Source organism: Lethenteron reissneri, chromosome 10, assembly GCF_015708825.2.
Source record: "Lethenteron reissneri isolate LAM-NWPU_2019-01 chromosome 10, ASM1570882v1, whole genome shotgun sequence".
In the NCBI taxonomy this organism is placed as follows: Eukaryota; Metazoa; Chordata; class Hyperoartia; order Petromyzontiformes; family Petromyzontidae; genus Lethenteron; species Lethenteron reissneri.
The window spans coordinates 14,680,306-14,701,141 of NC_083788.1; the positions used below are offsets into that span (position 1 = coordinate 14,680,306).

General features: G+C 46.2%; 1 pseudogene; it reads left to right on the top strand.

Annotated features, from left to right (window-relative positions):
- The first annotated feature begins 2,179 nt into the window (after window positions 1-2,179).
- Window positions 2,180-20,279, top strand: LOC133340745 (alpha-N-acetylgalactosaminide alpha-2,6-sialyltransferase 2-like; annotated as a pseudogene).
- The last annotated feature ends 557 nt before the right edge of the window (window positions 20,280-20,836 follow it).

A 20,836-nucleotide genomic window follows, 5' to 3' on the forward strand; every position in this document is an offset into this window, starting at 1 on the left:
ACACTTCCAAACTCGTGAGCGTGCACACAAAGTATTGACATGAATGTTTTACATGCGGTACTGTATATGGACACCAGGTGCATTTGCACTGTTTGAGCGTGTTTTTGTGTGCAGTTTGTGTAATTTTTGTCTAATCCCAAATCAGTCACAAGTCGACTGAAGCCACTGGGAGGAGGCACCGCTTTGGTCGCTCGCTGTCTAAATGAACTCGCAAGCCAGAACTCGCTTTCTTTCTGCCTTCACCGACGAATCGTCTCAAGGAATGTAGAGCTTCAACCGGCGACAATTTTTGATAACGAAGTTGCTGACATTGCTGCGGGGCTGAACTCCGAAACATCCGTAGAATCAATATGTGTGATGTGGTCAAATAAAAGGAGTAATAATAATGAACAACCGCTGGAGGAAGTGAGTGGAAGTTGTCTAGTAATTGACTCTTGCCGTACGATCGCGTCTGCATGACGGCAGAGGACTCGACTCCCTCCAGTGCCACTGGTTTCTGCTCAGGCTCCGGGACAAAACTGGTTTCTGCTCAGGCTCCGGGACAAAAGTGGTTTCTGCCATCGCAAAGCTAAAAGGTGTCCGTGACGTAGCTATGAAAGTCCATATCCTTTATTTAGGAACGTATTCTGCCCGTCATAATTTGAACATATACATTTTCTATCCACTGCTGGATAGATATTCACTTAATTCTAGATTTGAAGGTTTCGTGACTGCAAGGATTCATACTCTTAGGTTTTTTCGGTAAAGTCACGTAGGTAAAAAATTCACTTGATGATGTGGTAGAAGCAATGTTCTACGAGGAGTGGAATTTACACCCTCGAGCTTGCAGGGCTGCGTGCATTGCTCCACGTCCACTGCGCTTCCTCTCAAGCTGTCGTTTGTCATACATTTATTTTTTTTATCCCCAAAGGTAAGCCATTTGGGTGTGTGTCTTTGCTAAACTTTGCATTCAGGGGCCCATGGTTAGCCAAAGGAACGCTCATATTCTTTGGTTCTTTCGGTAAAGTCACGTAGTTAGAAATAAAATAAAATAAACAAATCACGACGTTTCCATCGCAACACAAGGGGTCGTCATCAGGAAAAGGAGTCAGCCTCTAAAGGCAAATTGTTTATCAAGGTTTGGGGATGGGCGTAGCCCAAGTGTATCAACAACACCAGAAGCACGGGCGGTGCACGAGTGACAATGCAGCAACATGCCAATGAAGCAGCAATGGCAAACGCTGGGGATGCGGGGAGAAATTAACTCGGAAAAATAGACTAGTACCCGGCATATATGATGGAACAACCATAAACAGTTAAGGTTTTACCTGGTTAATAACATCCTTCCAATGATTGCTCAATTTGATCCATCTTCTCGATTGAAGTGATGTCTATGTTTATATATCTGGATGGCTTCATGAACAAACCTTTGGTAGTAGCCCGAAGGTTTGCAGAGTACCTTGGTCTCGGTAAAAAACAATATCATGCGAGCCCACAGCCTTATAACAATGGTCAGCTACGGCAGAGGTATTAGTTCTGCCGTGTTTCACATCTGCCTTGTGTTTGCGAACACGGTCTGAGACATGTCGTTTCATTTCCCAATGTAATTTCCACCGCAGGTACAACTCAGTTTGTAGACTCCCAGGATATTGCATGTCAGGAATGACATCTTTCACAGATGGGATTAGACCACGGATTTTGTGTACTGTATTGAATCGGACCTGGATCTTGTGTTTTTTAAGATTTTGGAAATCTTTTTGGTAACACCTGCTATGTATGGTAACGTGATGGTTTTGATTGGCTTCTCAGGGGGTTGTTTCTCCATGGTTGGAGAAACAGCTTAGCGAATAATGCGGTCCGAGTACCCATTCATTTTGAGGGCCTGGTGTACGTGTTCCAGTTCACTGGCTAGGTGGTGTTGATCGCAAATGCAGTAGGCCCTATGTGTAGTGTTTTGATGAGGGAATTCTCTTGTGCTGGATGGTGGTGGGAATCAGGTTTCAGATAGGAATCTGTGTGGGTGGCTTTCCTATAGACAGAGTGTCCCAACGAGCCGTCAGGTCTCTTCTCAAACAAAACATCCAGGAATGGTAGCTTACCATCCTTCTCCACTTCCATGGTGAATTCACCATCCTGCTCCACTTCCATGGTGAATTCACCATCCTTCTCCACTTCCATGGTGGGCCCAGATGTTGTGAGCATGAGATCCAACTCCTCGTTGAGGCTGGACGCAAGTAGATCCTGAAAAAAGTTGGCCAAATGTCCCAATATAGGATCACAGAGCTTGGGAAATTGTTTGGCACCGGTTCTGGGTGCCTTTCAGCTTTGTCTGCGGCTTCCCCCTGTGACTCTGTGAGAAGAAAACTGTCCACGTTACAAACCCGTCAGCGTTTTTGAGATGCAAGTCACGCGAACGACGCAACAAACATAAAAAAAACACAGCTAACCACTAGGAGGGGTAATCTGAGATCATGGCACCAGACCGTGTACCCTAATTGTTACTTTGAAGCTTTATTTTATATGAAACGTCTGTCAATGTCATCGTCAGACAGGTTCGTTTCAGCCTGGAAGTTGTGGGGTTGCGCAACGCTCCGTCGAGTCGAGACGCATCTGGCCGCTGGAGGCACAGACAACCCCGTGTCTCTTCTCATTGTCGCCTTGCAGGTGCAATTTCGCGCTGTGGCTGAAGGAGAAGACTCTCTTCTACGAACGGATCCAGCGAAGCCACGCGGACGCGATGTCGCTCGACGCCACCGTGGCGACGGCGGCGGCGACGACGGCGGCAGCGACGACGAGGGCGGCGGGGACGGCGAGGGCTGGCGGCTCCCTGCCCTGGGATCCCGACCTCAGGGAGGACGAGATGCTGGCGGCGAAGGAGTGGCTGCTGGCGAAGAAAAAGTACAACATCAGCTTGGACAAGGATGATGATACTTTCGCGAGAGCAACACGCTGGCGGACGTGAGTCTGGAAGGCTTCGCCTTGACGCGTGGCTTGGCGTGGACGTGGCCGGGGTTGGGGGGGCCCTCGGGTCACCCCCCCCCCCCCGTGTCCTGGAGAAACGCACGCTGGGTGGGGTCGTGATTATCTTCGATCGTGAATGTCAGGCACAACTTAACGTCGGGCATATAAAAGTTACCACGCGTGATTGCGGTTCATGGGTTTTCCGTCCGTGCCTAGACGAGACACGTGTAGTAGGTTAAATTCAGGCGCATACTGGACTTTGCAGACAACACTATTTATTAGCTAACACAACAGGTAACCACTTAGCATAACGACTTAATGTGGTAGCCACCGTGCCTAACTTAGCTAACCCACGGGGGTACTACATCACTGCTGGATGAAGGCCTCCCCACATGCTGTCGCCATCACTGTCCGCTCCTGCTCGATCACAGTGCATTCTCACTTTTGCACAAGGACTGATGGAATTTACTAAAAAATAAACCACTAATCCATTTTTTATTTTATTTTACCAGGTAAGGCCCACTGAGCTCCAGCTATTTTCAAAAGCGACCTACTGGCAATCACAAATGATAACTCAACGAAGTGGCTTATCGTGTGGAAATGTATAACAGTAGCAAAATATAGGGTGCTTCACATTGTGTTAAAGACTTATATGGGACTATCGTTTTTAATGGAACAAGAACGGATAATACACCGTAACATGATGTATGTCAAAAGCTTCAAAAAGTCAAAGAGTCTCCACTTTTTCGCCATCATTGTCAACGCGTACCTGGAATCTTCTCCAGGTGGTTTCCAGAGCCCGGAGGCTCGTGTCTTGTGGTCTTGTTGCCAATTCTCGGAAGTGTTCACATTGTTAGTTGAAGGCCTCTGTACTGTCTAAACAGCCAAGTACATCGCTGTCGACGGTGGACTTCCTGACAGGGAAATTAGCTCCTTTTCCATCCTCAGATTTGTAGCCTGGTAACAAACATCGCGAATAGCAATTATGATAGATGGTTGCACAGCTGTAAACTACACTCAAACAAGTAGCCAAAGTAATGAGTTGTGTTGGTGCTGACATCTACTGCTTGCTGTGTCGTGGTTATTGCGCTGCACTGCATACCCGGCAAGCCGAGTTTGAATCATGCTCACGGTCAACACCAGTGACAATTATATGAACCGGTCCTGGGCCTCTGCTAGGTCAACCCAGCCTCAAATGAATACCCGGTGCAGTGTGTAAACATCGCCACGAGAGAGATGAAAGCGGCCGGGCGTGGGGCTTACCTCATCGTGTGCCCTGCCGGCCTCCATATGTGTCTATTATAGCACTTGCCCCAACGGCTTGTGAAGGCTTCACGGGGAACCTTTGTCGTTGTACATACACACACACGAATAGCCACACGTTCTTTTGAGCTGGTGGTCTGGATAAGGCCGAGAGCTCTTATATACGAACATGTGTAGAATACTTAGAAGTTGAGCAAACATTCCCCTGAAGCATCTATAAAGTGTGCATTCTTCTCCTGCGCGTTTGTCAGTGATTTCTGCTGAGTTAGTCGACAAGCGGCACACAAGTACGGGTGTCCCTCGAGCTGAATTACACCCAGGCTAATCGTCAGCACTTATGTCCATATATCACTGATGTTCACCTTTCCATGACACAACAACATGTGAGCTACACGCAAGGAAGGTTTCTGTGAAGGTTAAGAAGAGCCGCACATTATTAATAGTGAACGTGATTTACAACGCGCGCACGTGTTGCCTATTGGACGCGATGTACCATCGACAACTCGGAGCCAGCTATCAATGTCGCTCGTACGCCGCCCTGCACAGGCGAGAGCCGCAGCCCTTGCGAGCCTTGAGCTGCTTCTTGAAGGTGGACAGCGCTCGGATGCTGCACACGGCGCGGTTCAGAGTGATACCGATGTGGTGTTGATGCACCGTAACACGTGCAGGTTATGCACGAATTATTTGACTTTCATTGATCTCGCTCAACGTGTTAAGTATTGACACATTCTACACTTGCCACATGGGGAATTGTGGCCTCGGTAGACTTTAAATTCAACGTCACCTTGATCCTGTGCTCAGCTAAACTAATGGTCGAGTAAAAACATCTTTCTACATTTTATTATTTTCATTTAATAAAATGTGAAACTTTTAATGCACCCAAGTTCAGCAGTCTTTGAAGACGAAGTGTGAGATTGTGATTGAGGGGGGTCCGGGCTCTTATCGTTTATGGGGCCTATATTTGTGTAAATTCCATCCCTGGACGGGTTTAGCTACCTCCTGTGCACGACGATGGCACGGTTATTCACCGCTCGGTTACTTCACTTCTCGTTTTTGAACGCAATCTACAGGAGTGTAACCGGGAGCAACACACACACAGCGATGCTGTGGATTTAATTGCCACATTATCTCTAGGATTGGCCACAGAGCTTCAGAAAAACTCAACGCATATGTCAATAACACCGTGTGGCCTTAAAATAAATAACGTATATAATAGGTGACATTTCAGGTAATGGCCCACTCCTCGTCATAGCATAAACTCTTATAGGCCAGAGAGACAGAACGGATAATAAGAGTTGGAGACGACACAAAACACCAAGGGACCTGATGAGAATTATATTTAAAAAACAATTCAGATGACCAGTTTTTAAATTGTCACGTGAAGAGTTAAACTTATAGTAGATTTGGGTAACAGACAAACCTTTTCATAATCAAAAAGTATTACAAGTAAATAAACGTATATCTAAAGTAAAATAAAAAAATGTTTCCGGCACTTTGGCGCAATCTGCACAACAGTGAATTGCTGTGCTACACTTGCATCTTTACCATTGTAAAGCACGATATCAATATTGTATGTATATTTTGGAGGCCACTTGGTAAGGCCCCTAAGCCCCTGCGTTAATATGGCCCCGTGCTAGGCTTCAATGCAACAGAGGATTTCAGCTTTTGAAGCCAGAGAGAGAGAGAAAACAATGCTTCGGATTATCCCGTCCTCAAGAGTCACGGGGACTTTGCTATTTGTGCTCTGTGTTCTGACTCGGCGTCACCTCACAGCGTTGTGTCCAATCCTCCTCCCTTGTGCTCAGAACTGCTCCGCGAGTCTGCGCAGGGTGGTGGGCAGGAAGCCACTCCTGCAAGGTATGTTTGACTTCAACATACCGGTCCTGCTGCGCAAGGGACACTTCAGCCCAGAGGAGTTTGATCGCCTTTCAAAGTACCGCACTCCGTACGGCTGGAAGGGAATGAACAGGACTGGTACGTTAGTTGTTCGTTCGTTCATTCTATTCAATTAATTTATGTTCTTTCATGATGATAGTGAAAATATTTTACAGCCCTTTGTACATCTGGCAGGGTAAATTGATCCTTCCAGGTGGCAGGGCGGCGGCGACGCAGTGGTAACACTTGTGCCTCTCACAGCAAGAAGGGCCTGGTGTCAATTCCCCACTCGGGTGCTTTTCCATGTGGAGTTTGAATGTTCTCCCCCTTGTTCCGCACGGGTTTCCTCTGGGTTCTCCAGCCATGTAATAATACAGGTAGGAACAACAGTTCCACACTGCCCACCAGGGAGTATTTGTCTGTCGTGCATAGCCCCTCCCAAACATGTACACTCCCGGATTGGTTGAAGTGCGTCACGTGACCGCGAGCTTTCTGTCGTGCACGAATGCGCTGTCCAACCAAGTTCCTACCTGCCCACTCCGAAGGAACGTGTTTCGCTTCGCACCTGCCCGTGTGCTGGTATAATCACTCAATTTTCGAGGAAGACATCCTCGGATGAATTCTGTTCCGTGGCTGCCACTCCATTATTATTCTCGGGAATCTGTCAATATTCTTCGTAGCCGTGTTGCGTCCTGCCCACTCACATTTCTTAACAATATCAATGATGCCATTAACCTGCGTGCGCTCTGTAATCCATGTAACTCTGTCTCTCAACTTCATTCCAAGCCTGCATCTCTCCGTGCTTCTGTGTGCACTTTCTAATTTTTGTTCCATTTCGTTTTGATAACGACCACGATTCTGAACCAGATGTCATAACTACACTTCTGCACGTGACAATACATGGTAATTATGAGCTTGGTAGGTGTGTCATTGAAGCGAGCTAATCTTGTATAAAAGTGACGGCTTCTGGTTTTAGTATTTTTTCTTTTGCTTTCGGGTTAAATGTGCAGATGTTGAAGACGCCGTGGACGTGCTGAGCCACCCGGAGTGCCGGGAGATGTTTCCCCACCGTCTGCCTGATGGCGGCGGCGGAGGACGCGACGCCGAGAAGTGCGTCCGCTGCGCCGTTGTCGGGAACGGAGGGATCCTCAATGGGTCCATGATGGGAGAGGAAATCGATTCCCACGACTACGTGTTCAGGCAAGGCCCCCTGCAGATCCATTGAATTGCCCGAGGTTTAACCTCGAATCGCCGTGTTTTCAGTTCTACATCGAACACATTTCGAGCCCATTTTTGTCGTCAGAGAGCGGTGGCACGAGTGTGGTTAGCGCACTGCATTAAGACTATGGACCCAGTCACATGAGTTCGATTCCTGGCCACGGCGAACATCGCTTCGTGGCGAGTGATATCTGAACCGGTCCAGGGCATACCGCGCCGCCCCCCCTCTCGCCTTCCCGCACTGACCAGCGTGGCGAAGTATCGTCCGGGTGGCTCAGTGGCAGAGCGAGCGGCTCGCAATGAGGGCTCGCAATGGGGGCTCGCAATGGGGGCTCGCTATGGGGGAGGTTGCGAGTTCAAAATGCTGATTGAGGTTGACTCAGACCATCATCCCTCCGGGGTGGATCAGATCTGTACCACTTTGTGGGAAAGTCAACAGAGGTTGTCTTGTCAAGTTACCCCCCCCCCACGCCACCCATTATGTGAATGTCAACTTGCACGACTGGCCTAGCATGGCTGTAAGCAGGAGATGAGCACCAATGCCTCAATGCTTATTTGGGGCGGGAGTCAAACTCTGACTCTTGTCTCTGTCACAAGAAATGGTTTTCAGCAATATTTCAGTGGCTTGCAAGATGAGGTTCGGTTGCTCTCCACGCTGCACCTGTCTCGTACTTTCCTGGAATTCAGATTCATTGGATCGCTTGGGCAGGCGTCCTTCAACGTCAAGGCTGCGAATAATGGAGGGGAGGGGGGGGCGTAAATGCCAAGTCCGGAGGTGAAATATTTGAAAACCTGTACAACTGATTTTCTACTGGCGTGTCAGCACATTGCTGACCGTGTTAGTGACACAAGTATGCAATCTGAAGTTCATGTACACATTCAAGGTGGTGAGCGGCACATCAGTGTTGTCGCCCACAGCGCTTTTAACGAAGTCACCAGAGTTCGAATAATGGTCGAGGCTAGCATCATGTGCAGGTGGTATCTGAACCAGGCCTGTGGTGTCGAGGAGTCAACGGAGTGAACTGAGAAGGGAGAGATCGGGAGGTGTGAATCCGCGGAGGATATTATAGAGACGGAGAGTGCGATCTTGAAGTTGATCCGGATTGGATTGGGTGCCGACGGATGGATTGGAGCAGCGGGTGGGGTGGTGGCGTTGTTCATGTGCGGAGGTGAGAAGTCTCGTAGCGGCGTTTTGGACAACGTGGAGTTTGAGGGATCCGTCGTGGCTGTAGAGGGGACAGCGTCGAAGTCGGGGAGCCGTGCCAAGCGGGCACCTACGAGGCTCGCAGCGGCAGCTGGGGTAAGGGAATGTTGGACACGGGGGACATTGCGCAGATGGAGGTCAGAGTTTCTGCAGAGCTGAAGTAAAAGTAAATAAATAACGTGCTCCTCTGCCTGTGCTCTAGCGGGCGGCGTTCACTAGAACATGGCAACATCATTCTATCACAGCCTCTAGAACACGATCCAGGTCTTCAGTGCGGCGCCAGAAACGACACGAACTTTGCATCGCAACTGCTCGCAATGGCGAAGAGCAACCTGATCCCTGTACGGAGTCTTCGGAGCGAGCCGTTCCCTCTCCCTCCCCAAGGAATTGAGGGGGGGGGGGTCAGGTGGTTCAGGTGTAATTTGTTGAACCAATTGAAGCACTCGTGAGAGCAGAGTCGCCTCGTGTGCATCTGGGTCACCGACATCACAAAAGCAATGACGTCAAATAAAGAACTGTACACCAGTGAAGCAAATATGAAGTGGGTCAAAAGCAACGAGATATAAAAAACGTGCACGAACCGTGAATCGATGTTAAATTAATTTCCTGTAACGAAATTTGCCTTGGACAAATTTTATGTAAAAAAAGTTTTGCTGGCTGGCTGGAGGAAGGTAGGGTGGGAGAGACAGCCACATCCAAATGACGTGCAGCCTGCTCGTTCTCATGAATACGGAATACTTTACAGCCTTTGGTAACTTGATATCGGATTTGTTGACCATACTTCACCATGCGAGTCGGTGTGCGCGAGGTTGGTGACGTGGGGCGTGTAGTACCAGTTCAGGTCACACTCACAGCTGACTCCCTTTGAGTTGCCCAACTCGCAACAGCCCGGCTCGTCACAAGTTGAGAGGAGCAGGGGAAGCTACCCGGGACGTCTTGTGAGGCTGCCTTGTGTCCTATCGGTGGAGTGCATTCCAACCAAGAAGAGTTGTTGTTTTAACGATACTTAAACTCGCCTAATGTAACTCAAGACATATATATATATATTAACATTTCTAAATAACAATATTGGTAGATAGAATACCTACACCCAAGTAGGTTACAAGATATAAGTAATGATTACACAAATGCCTGACATCATGTGACCTTTTGTGATCTTTTGGCCACCAGGGTAAACGGGGCGATCACGGCGGGCTTCGAGCGAGATGTTGGCAATCGGACATCCTTCTACTTTTTTTCAACCAATACCATGAAGAATTCCATGAGAGCATACAGAAAATTTGGGTTCATGCACCCTCCCTGGTCTAAGGTGAGATCCACCACAGCCACTCTGACCTTCTGGTGAGCTGGCTCAGCGAACACAATCAGGTGACAATTTCAGAATCCTAGTTTTTGGGTTGACTCGGCCCATAATTCCTCTGAGGTCGATAAAACTAATACTATTTTGTGAGGAAGTCAAGAATGTTGGTTCTATTGATATATTTTCCCCCGTCATAGGAATGTGGAATTTCCACCACTGGCTCCAGGCTGTGAACAGGAGATGAGCACCGCATCAATGCTTATTTGAGCAGTAAGAGACCACTTTCATCATCATCGCTAAACTGCAGATGACGGTGTTCATTAAAGCCCTGACCTTTTGTGATGTTTTCTAAAATGTGGTAAATGGTGCGGTAACAACCGGCTTTGACTGTGAAGTTAGCAACAGGAATGTTTACACTTCTAGTCATGAGCCTTATTCGTACGGACGACATGTCACTCACAATCATAAACATCACCACGTCACCCCAATACTCCAATCCCACCACTGGCTCCCAATCCAATCCAAAATAAAATAAAATAAATCACACTCAACGTCCCCTAGATCCTCCACTGACTCACCTCTGCAAACCTCTCATCTCATGTTCCTCTTGTCCGTACACTCTCCGTTCCAAACCAAGGCTTCTATTGAAGCCCCCAGTTAACCCTCACTTGCTGCAGGGAATACATTTGTTAACGTTGATTTATGTTCGTGCAATTTATTTTATTTTGAATGCGATGACAGCACCGTCGTTTTTGCACCAATTGATATTGACTTCATTGCTGTTCTTTATTGTATTTGTTTTGTTTTTGTCATGTTGGTGACCCAGGTGACTCTTGCAAATTAAAGTCTATCCTGGTCTCTTGAGTTCTCACCGGGTTGCACGAAATGAACTTGAGACTTGGTTCTGACCTTTTCAAAGGTCTTTACTACGTGCATGATCTAAAGGTTATTTCACTGTCAAAGATGACACCCAGGTATTTTGGATTGGGCTAAAGTTTACTTATTGGCCACAGAAAGTGACGTTTGTTTGGCTATTTAGAGATATGTATGTGTTTGTTGAGGTGGTGCGCTGCGACTGGCACCGTTGTTCTGTGGGAATGGGGGGTACCGTTTCCTTTAGGGGTGAAGAGACTCCCCCATCGCCTTGGAATCAGCGGTGAGAGGATGGTGCTGATGGTAGCGCCGTTCGCGGTTGTTCACACGGTGATCACGGACGAGCTCAGCGACCCATCACCCTTGAACTCAATCCTCTGTGCCTGGCACAAGAGCGGGTAGCGACCACCGATGAAAGCCAGATTCAACGTGAGCACTACGTTTGTCACCCGTGAGGGTGACGCGAAACGTCGGACGTTGTGTGGCACAACCGGAAGAGCGCAGCGGAGAGCTGCAACTCGCACCTGCGACAAACGAAGCTTTCCCTTCTACTTTGCGTTTCAGGAAACTCGATACGTATTCGTTCCTTGCGGCCACCAGGACTACTACATGGTGACCGCTGCCTCCCGACGTGCCGTGGTCAATAAAGGGCCGGATAAAAAGGACAAGTACGTGCTTGCGCGTTCGCAAATACTCGCATCAGTCCAGTGTTTGTCCATCATTTGATGGCGTTCTAAAAGTGTCAATTAAACAAGTTGTTTTTCAGACCCTGGAATTATTTTGGAAATGAAGATGTCGACAGGAAATTCAAAATGCTGCATCCGGATTTCTTGCGATACCTGAAAAATAAGTATGTTTTATTTATTTTGCGATTGCAGTCACAGTAAAACATAGCACATAGGATCATTGGCCGAAACGTCACAAATCTTATTTATATACATACCTATTTTATTCAGGCTGTTTTGTTTACGAATATTTGTTGTTGTTTATTGTCTGCGTACACCACTGGCAACTCGGCAGCAGCACCGCCAAATAATTTATTGAATCAAAACCGTTGTTTCTTAAGTATCTTTATTTAAGTTAGAAGAACTCCTCTTCTCCGTAGCAATGTGTGTGTGGGGGGGGGGGGGGGGGGTTAGTGGAACCTATTATCTGTGGGGCTATCCGTGAAACGGTTGTGGTGCACAGCGGGGTTGTGGATAACCGAACAATCTGACAATCACCCAAATCATCTGACGATCTGATGATCTGACGATCTGACGATCTGGGTGATTTGCTGCGTGGCTTCTCTCACACAAACACAACGCGGCGAGTTAATGGGCCCTGTTCTTCAGTGGCTGGGAGAATTCGCAGGTGATGGTGGATGATGGCATGGCAAGTGATGGTGGATGATGACAGGTGATGGTGGATGATGGCATGGCAAGTGATGGTGGATGATGACAGGTGATGGTGGATGATTGCAGGTGATTGTGGATGATTGCAGGTCATGGTGGATGATGGCAGGTGATGGTGGATGATGGCAGGTGATGGTGGATGATGGCATGGCAAGTGATGGTGGATGATTGCAGGTGATGGTGGATGATGGCAGGTGATGGTGGATGATTGCAGGTGATGGTGGATGATGGCAGGTGATGGTGGATGATGGCATGACAGGTGATGGTGGATGACGGCATGACAGGTGATGGTGGATGATGGCAGGTGATGGTGGATGATGGCAGGTGATGGTGGATGATGGCAGGTGATGGTGGATGATGGCAGGTGATGGTGGATGATGGCATGACAGGTGATGGTGGATGACGGCATGACAGGTGATGGTGGATGATGGCAGGTGATGGTGGATGATGGCAGGTGATGGTGGATGATGGCAGGTGATGGTGGATGATTGCAGGTGATGGTGGATGATTGCAGGTGATGGTGGATGATGGCAGGTGATGGTGGATGATGGCAGGTGATGGTGGATGATGGCAGGTGATGGTGGATGATGGCAGGTGATGGTGGATGATGGCAGGTGATGGTGGATGACGGCATGACAGGTGATGGTGGATGACGGCATGACAGGTGATGGTGGATGATGGCAGGTGATGGTGGATGATGGCAGGTGATGGTGGATGATGGCAGGTGATGGTGGATGATGGCAGGTGATGGTGGATGATGGCAGGTGATGGTGGATGATTGCAGGTGATGGTGGATGATTGCAGGTGATGGTGGATGACGGCATGACAGGTGATGGTGGATGATGGCATGACAGGTGATGATGGATGACGGCCTGACAGGTGATGGTGGATGATGGCATGACAGGTGATGGTGGATGATTGCAGGTGATGGTGGATGACGGCATGACAGGTGATGGTGGATGACGGCATGACAGGTGATGGTGGATGATGGCATGACGAGAGCCCAAGGAGAACTGGGAGCCAGTCATGGACCCCGCTGCTGCTGCCCATAATAAGAATTGCGGATATCTGTAACAATACATTTTTTGACACAGTGTACCTTGTAAAAGGCAATTTTAAACACATTCATGTTAGTTTAATACGTAGGCTTTCGCGACCAATATCATCCATTATCATCCATTCATGTTATTAAATAATATGTACATTTTGCATATTGACTGAATGTATTATAACATTGGATTAAATATTGACTTAAAGCTTTCGTGACTGCAGGAATTGATACTCTTTGGGTCTCTCGGTAAAGTCCCGTACATTGTATTATTACAAAACCTAAAGTGCTTTTTGGAATCTTTTGAGCACAAACTCTGCCATGTCTGCATTTTTCCCCCTTTCAGTTTTTTGCCTTCGACACGTCTTCAAACGAAGTTTAAAGACCTCTATAGGCCAAGCACAGGCGCCATAGCCCTGCTCACAGCTCTGCACACCTGTGACCAGGTAATGTGCCTCTTGTCCCTGACACCTCGCATACAGACAAATGATCACTGACTGCAGGATTACATTTCCTCTGCGGGCTGCTCCGTTAATGAGCACCAAGCACTGAAAATATAATAGACTTGGATGTGGCCCAATTAGTCGATTGAGTTGGTTAATTAGCTAAAAGTTGGAAGCAATTTCTTATGTTTGTAAACAATTACTTGTGTCCCATTAAATACGGTGACAGCCCGAAATATTGCCAACCTGCTGCCAGGAAACTCCCTCCGAGCCGCGCTCGGAGTGACACGGCTCACCTGCCAGTGACGTCACTAAGCCCCGCCCACCACCTCCCATCCGGCGGCACACTTGGGAACAGAGGCCACACTTTTTTCCCAACTATTTTTGTATCCATGATGGGCCGAGTAATAAAGCCGATAATCGGAAATTGAGTGGTTAAACAATCAGCTCTAAAATATAATAATGCCACAACTACCCACGAAAACTTCGCTGAGGCTCAAGATTCTTTTCAGAAAGCCTCTGCTAAATGGAAATATTTTGACAATCCCGGAGACAAATCAAGCATACGAGGGGAAGACACTCAGCAATGCCATATCTTAGCTACCTCGCCCTCACACCGACAACGCCTGACATTCCTTGTGGGTTACCCGTCGTAAGGACTAGCCTTGCTTAGCTTCCGAGATCCGATGAAGTAGGGTGCATTTAATGTCGTGTGTTCCTAGTTAAAGGTAGATCACATTGTATTCTTATTGCAGATGCATCCTGTAAGGATTTGCTTATAGGATATGGAGATGGATAAAACAGAATATTAGTAACACATAAATAAGCAAACAAGTCGCCTCCTCCCCATACTTGTCTCTCCACATTAAACATAAAAAAATATGTTACACAACCAATCAGCCATGCAGCATTTCAAAAGTAGTTTTTCCAGTAGCATTGGTTTAATGCACAAACTCTGGATCAGCTTTTACATGCAGTGTCTCATCAGCAAGAGTCAGGCACGCTTGAAGCAATGCTGTTGAACAGCCAGGTATTTACAGGCAAGAGCCCTCTCTGTTAGATACGGGTCCTACTTCGACACGAGACTATGTAATAGACGATTGATTTGTGTTACATTAGTTTGGATGTCCCATTTCATTTCATTTTTCTCATCCCGATGGGCAGGTTTCCGCCTATGGGTTCATAACCAGCACCTACAAGCACTTCCCCGACCATTACTATGACCAAAAGCAGAAGCTCGTTTTCTATGCCAACCATGACCTCAACTTTGAGAGGATGCTTTGGAAGATGCTCCGGAAATCACAAGTCATGACCCTTTTTCAAGGAAAACCTCCAAAGAAATTATAGTAGATTTTTTTAATTCTAGATTTGAAGCTTTCGTGACTGCAATGATTCATACTCTTTGTTTTTTTTCGGTAAAGTCACGTAGGTAAAAAAATAAATAAAATGTTTTTTGTTTTCATTTATTTTATTTTTACCTAGATTTTTTAAGACGTAGTTTTATGGTGTAATGGCTATATTGAATTCATATTTTTATTGTCGTAGTCCAATAAATATTGTGGCAAAACGATCACGATATTGGAGTGACCTTCCTGCTTTAATTTCGCTGGGCCTTCGTGCTCGGCCTGTGCGTGTTTGGTATGAAATGTACTTTGAGTTATTCGAAACACGACCTCATCAGCCCAGGTGATGAGGTTGTGTGTGGCGATTGTTGGTTACACAACACACCACTTTCATCAGATCGCGTGGTCGGTAAATACTCAGGTGACAGGGAAAGGGCGATCGTGTCATCCACATGGATGATACGGACTTCAGAGTAGATGATGCGACAAATGTCAATAGGATTATAGAATGATTGAGTTGTGATTATTTTACATGTACCATCAGCTTTGCCGAAGGTTGTTTTGCAATTGTGACTAATCGTGGTTGCCTCTTGAGGTCTCGCCTCGTTAAACAAAAACTCTTCGCAACAGGACTCTCTCACACACACAGCCAAACCACATAACCACAGGCACACGTCCCGTGCACAGACAGGCCTGCTGTTCAGGCACGTGTTGTGGCAAGCACATAATAAGAATTGAATGCCCAGTAGCCTCTGTGGAAATGCACGTTTGCACATTTTTAAGATCTTACGATGGTGCAAAATAATACGACAGGTGAAACTTGAATTCGCTTGCGACGCAAATCGTTGCCCCGCGGGTTGCACGAGGCGCCGTCTCTGTCGCCAGCTCCCTGTTGTGCATTTCTCTGTCTCAAATAGAGATTCAGTTCGTTTCTACTCTTGAACTTATACATGTTTCACAGATATACAGTGCAGTTCTGTGTTCCAAAAAAATCCGAGTGTAATGCTTTCAGTTTGATTGACCAATTTGCTGACAAATTGTTGGCACATATTTAATATACATATTAAAACAATATTCGCATTAATCTAGATTCCTTAACACGATTGTGTTTGTTTTCGCTTCAGCAGTCACATTTTTATCAATAATTCATGACAACAGAGGAAGTAAAAACCTGCTTGAATGTTGTCATAGCAAATCTCTGACTACATATTTTGACCTAGGAGAGAATAAAAGCAGATTTTGATCCTAATTGCCTTCTGATGTTCTCCATGGCCAGCAATTAAAACTCATGTTCCTGGCTGGGCAGACCAGCAGTGTATCATTGCACCACTCAATGCACACACACACAGACACACACACAGACACACACTGATGCACACACAGACACACACTGATGCATACATACACATACTAGCGTACGGTGATTCATTGGTGGTCACATTTTTGTGGCAACTGTGTCCGGGTGGCAGGAATGTATTTGTACGGAGATCTGGTACCGCTGTTGCTGTGTGGAGCGTCATTACAGTATTTTGGAGAGTTTAGAAAGAGCGAGGCTGACCGAGTGATATGTCCGACAAGGAACGCTCGTGAAGAGTGACGCTCGAATTTAAATCAAAACGCGAAGTTCACGGTGCACGGCACAGGAACTGGATTCGCGAGATTACATTTTCCCTCATGGCCCGTGGGCCGATTTATTTAAATTTCAAGATGATGAGGTACGATCGTGGAAATGTATGAGTGTTGTGTGATTGATGTGTACTTAATGTGTAATTGATGTGTACTTGCTGTGTAATTGATGTGTAGTTTGTGTGTACTTAATTTGTGCCGAGGCTTTTTTTTGCACATCCTGCGATTGTTGGCAGCGTGTTGCTTATTCTTTGGTTCTTTCGGTAAAGCCACGTCGATAGAAAATGTATAATAAAAATTAAGTGAATAAAAAGAATAAACAATAATACCGTCGCCTGGTTATTAAGCTGGGTGAGTGTACTGGCAGTCTATAATGTAGACTGTAGCCTGCTTATTAAGCTGAATGAGTGTACTGGCAGTCTATAATGTAGACTGTAGCCTGGTTATTAAGCTGGGTGAGCGTACTGGCAATCTATAATGTAGACTGTCTCCTGGTTCTTAATCGGAGTGAGTGTACTGGCGGTCTATAATGTAGACTGTAGCCTGGTTATTAGACTGGGTGAGTGTACTGGCAGTCTATAATGTAGACTGTAGCCTGGTTATTAGGCTGGGTGAGTGTACTGGCAGTCTATAATGTAGACTGTAGCCTGGTTATTAAGCTGGGTGAGTGTACTGGCAGTCTATAATGTAGACTGTAGACTGGTTATTAAGCTGGGTGAGTGTACTGGCAGTCTATAATGTAGACTGTAGCAATGGTTATTAAGCTGGGCGAGTGTACTGGCAGTCTATAATGTAGACTGTAGTAATGATTATTAAGCTGGGTGAGTGTACTGACAGTCTGAAATGTAGACTGTAGCCTGGTTATTAAGCTGGGTGAGTGTACTGGCGGTCTATAATGTAGACTGTAGCCTGGTTATTAGACTGGGTGAGTGTACTGGCAGACTATAATGTAGACTGTAGCCTGGTTATTAGGCTGGGTGAGTGTACTGGCAGTCTATAATGTAGACTGTAGCCTGGTTATTAAGCTGGGTGAGTGTACTGGCAGTCTATAATGTAGACTGTAGACTGGTTATTAAGCTGGGTGAGTGTACTGGCAGTCTATAATGTAGACTGTAGCAATGGTTATTAAGCTGGGCGAGTGTACTGGCAGTCTATAATGTAGACTGTAGTAATGATTATTAAGCTGGGTGAGTGTACTGACAGTCTGAAATGTAGACTGTAGCCTACTTATTAAGCTGGGTGAGTGTACTGGCAATCTATAATGTAGACTGTAGCCTGGTTCTTAAGCTGGGTGAGTGTACTGGCAGTCTACAATGTAGACTGTAGCCTGGTTACTAAGCTGGGTGAGTGTACTGGCAGTCTATAATGTAGACTGTAGACTGGTTATTAAGCTGGGTGAGTGTACTGGCAGTCTATAATGTAGACTGTAGCAATGGTTAACCTCGGCGAGTGTACTGGCAGTCTATAATGTAGACTGTAGCCTGAAAAATAAAAAAATAAAACAAACAAACAAAAAGCCACAGCGTTTCGATCACAACACAAGCGGTCGTCGTCAGGAAAAGGGGGGTTAGCCTCTAAAGGCAAACTGCTTATAAAAGTGTCTCAGCAGCACCAGCAGCAGCAGCACCAGGGCGGGGCAGCAATGCCAATGCAGGAGACAACACCGGCAGTGGGTCTACACCAATCAAAGGGCCGCCAGGCAATCACTGCACCCCGCTCCACACCCCCACACTGCTGACGGTGGAGGTTGATTGACAAGAAAACACAAGCCAAGTCATGACCCAAAGTTGTTGATGACATCTTTGCTGAGTTGAGACCATCCTCTTTGTTGAAATTGTGTCTGTGTCTGTAGATATGGATGGCTTCATGAACGAATCTTTGTTGATAGCCAGTAGGCTTGCAAAGTACCGTGTGTGTTGCTTGTTATTGAGTGTTTATCCTCTGATGCGTCGGAACGCTCATTAACTGCTGTTCTAACTACGTTATACGGCACTTAAAGAAGATCCCGGAAATTCAATCAGATATCGATTGGACCAGGATTACATCTTTAAAATAATATTTTCAAGGTTTTGTCTGTATCCTAAATGTAACTATGGTATTAAATCAAAACGTGACATATTGCCTCTTTTTCAAGGTGGACCTGGATTACAACTGATATGAAATTCATTCCATACTCATAAAAAATATATGTATTTAAACACGAGTGTGATACAGTCCTCATTCTCATCACTACCATTTCCAAAATATTCTTGGGGGATGTTCATCAAACTGGCGGGCAATGATAGGTTCTCACGGAGATCATACTAATACTCCCTACTCCTTGGTCTTCATGGGAAACACATCACACATGGGGGGGGGGGGGTATCCACAACAGCAACAACAACAGCAACAACAACAGCAACATTGTTGGCGTCTCACCAGCAGCTGTTTTTATGCCACGAGACTGGTTCCACTGGCTTCGATGACGCTTTAAAAATTAAAATACTGTACTGTATTTGAACGTATTGCTTTGGACTCGGGTTTTCCCAGATGCTCATCCCACGTGGTTCAGCAAACATACCGCAGGCATTCATCAGCATAGATATCTGAGGTCGCTGGTCAGTTCCCTGACCACGTGTGTTCTGGATCGGCTATTCTTACCTTAGATGTTTGTCTTCTAGGCCTTCCATTTGTGATACCGATTGCTGATTGTGATATTAGATTCGTTACATCACGGTCACTCCTAATTCAGAGAATGGAAGGGTCGTGGTTGTCCATAGTTGAATGTGTGGCTTCAAAAGATGCACAAAATGGAATCGCTGATAACATCTGGGCACTTCTGACAGGATTTATAAAACCGTCAAGAAACTCCGTGTCGCGGGTATTTTTATTTGCTTACATCTAAGAAGCTTTCGAACCTGTTGAGGCATATATGTGATCTCCACGTGTTACTTCTGTCTGTGCTGTACTTTATTCTTGCTGTTGGTGCTGGAAAACCTGAAAAGAAAAGATCGTATATTTCTAAACAAATGGTCCAGAGAATGTTTAAAAGGGTGTGGATAAAAACAAGTGAATTGACAATAACATATCCTGTATTGTGAGAACATGCCCCAGGGTCTGGAAAGTTATTGCCAAAAAACTGCAACTTGGATCACTACCTGTAAGATCTTCACTCAAAACTGCTCTCGAGGAGTTGTACACCCCTAGCTGCCACTGCTATTCAGTGGCCTGAAATCAAATGTATCACTCCGGATGGCCGCTGCAAAGTATGATCTTGTGTTTTGATTATAGTGTGCTGATCTTTAAAGGTGCATTGGAAATGTTTGATGCTCCTGCTGTTATCGAGTGACTCATGCTGCCAGCTATGGCTGCAAAGTTTGGTCGTATATGTAATGTAGATCGTTTATTGTTACATTTGAATCACAGAACCTATGATCACTGTTACATTGTTTTTATCGCTTCATTTTGGTGATTTCAAAAACTTTTTGGTTTAGCCATGTTTGTTTGTTGTAGTACTGAGTTAGCCTGATAACTTTAATCTAAATTGTCTTATGGTTGTTATTGTTTGACTTGCATCCTACCGGGATTTTTGCACACAGCGTTGATATACGGTGCTTCTTCGGAAGACTTTGCTGTTTTTTCCTGGATTTTTCTGTTGCGCGTAGTCACTTTAAGATGTTTCTTGTTCATGTTTTTGTTTGTTGCGGTTGCACCCGATTCAAGAGCCGCATGGCTCACAGGGCTATACCTAATAAATGAAACTGAAAACTGAATCGCTGTGACACTGATTTACGACAGACTGATTCGTGCGTCGAACTAGGACCCATATCTAACAGGGCCCTTGCCTATGACATCCGGCAGTTCACCAGCATTGGTTGACCAAAGCCTGACGCTGCTGATGAGAGTGTTGCTTGCGATTAACCAATGCTGCTGAATGTGTGTAGTCCCAAGAAGGCCGTGTGTCTGTTGGAAGTAAAAAATAAACAGTCAGGTGCCCGATTCATGAGTTGAACCTCCACACTCCCTGCTATGAGGCTTGAGTGCTACCAGCATCGCAGTCTGCCAAAACCAGGGAACGACATTTCATCACCATAAAATATTTCGACCAATCTCCCTCCATAACATCACTTACAAACTCTACGAACGTTTTATCCTGCAACGAATGTCACGCCTGGTAGATCCCAAACTCATGCGATACCAAGCGGGCTTCAGATCCGGTCGATTTTGTGCAGGCCAACTACTAAACCTCACACAGCACATCGAAGATGGCCTCCAAAATACATTCATCACCGGCACAGCATTTGTTGATCTATCTGCTGTATTTTACACT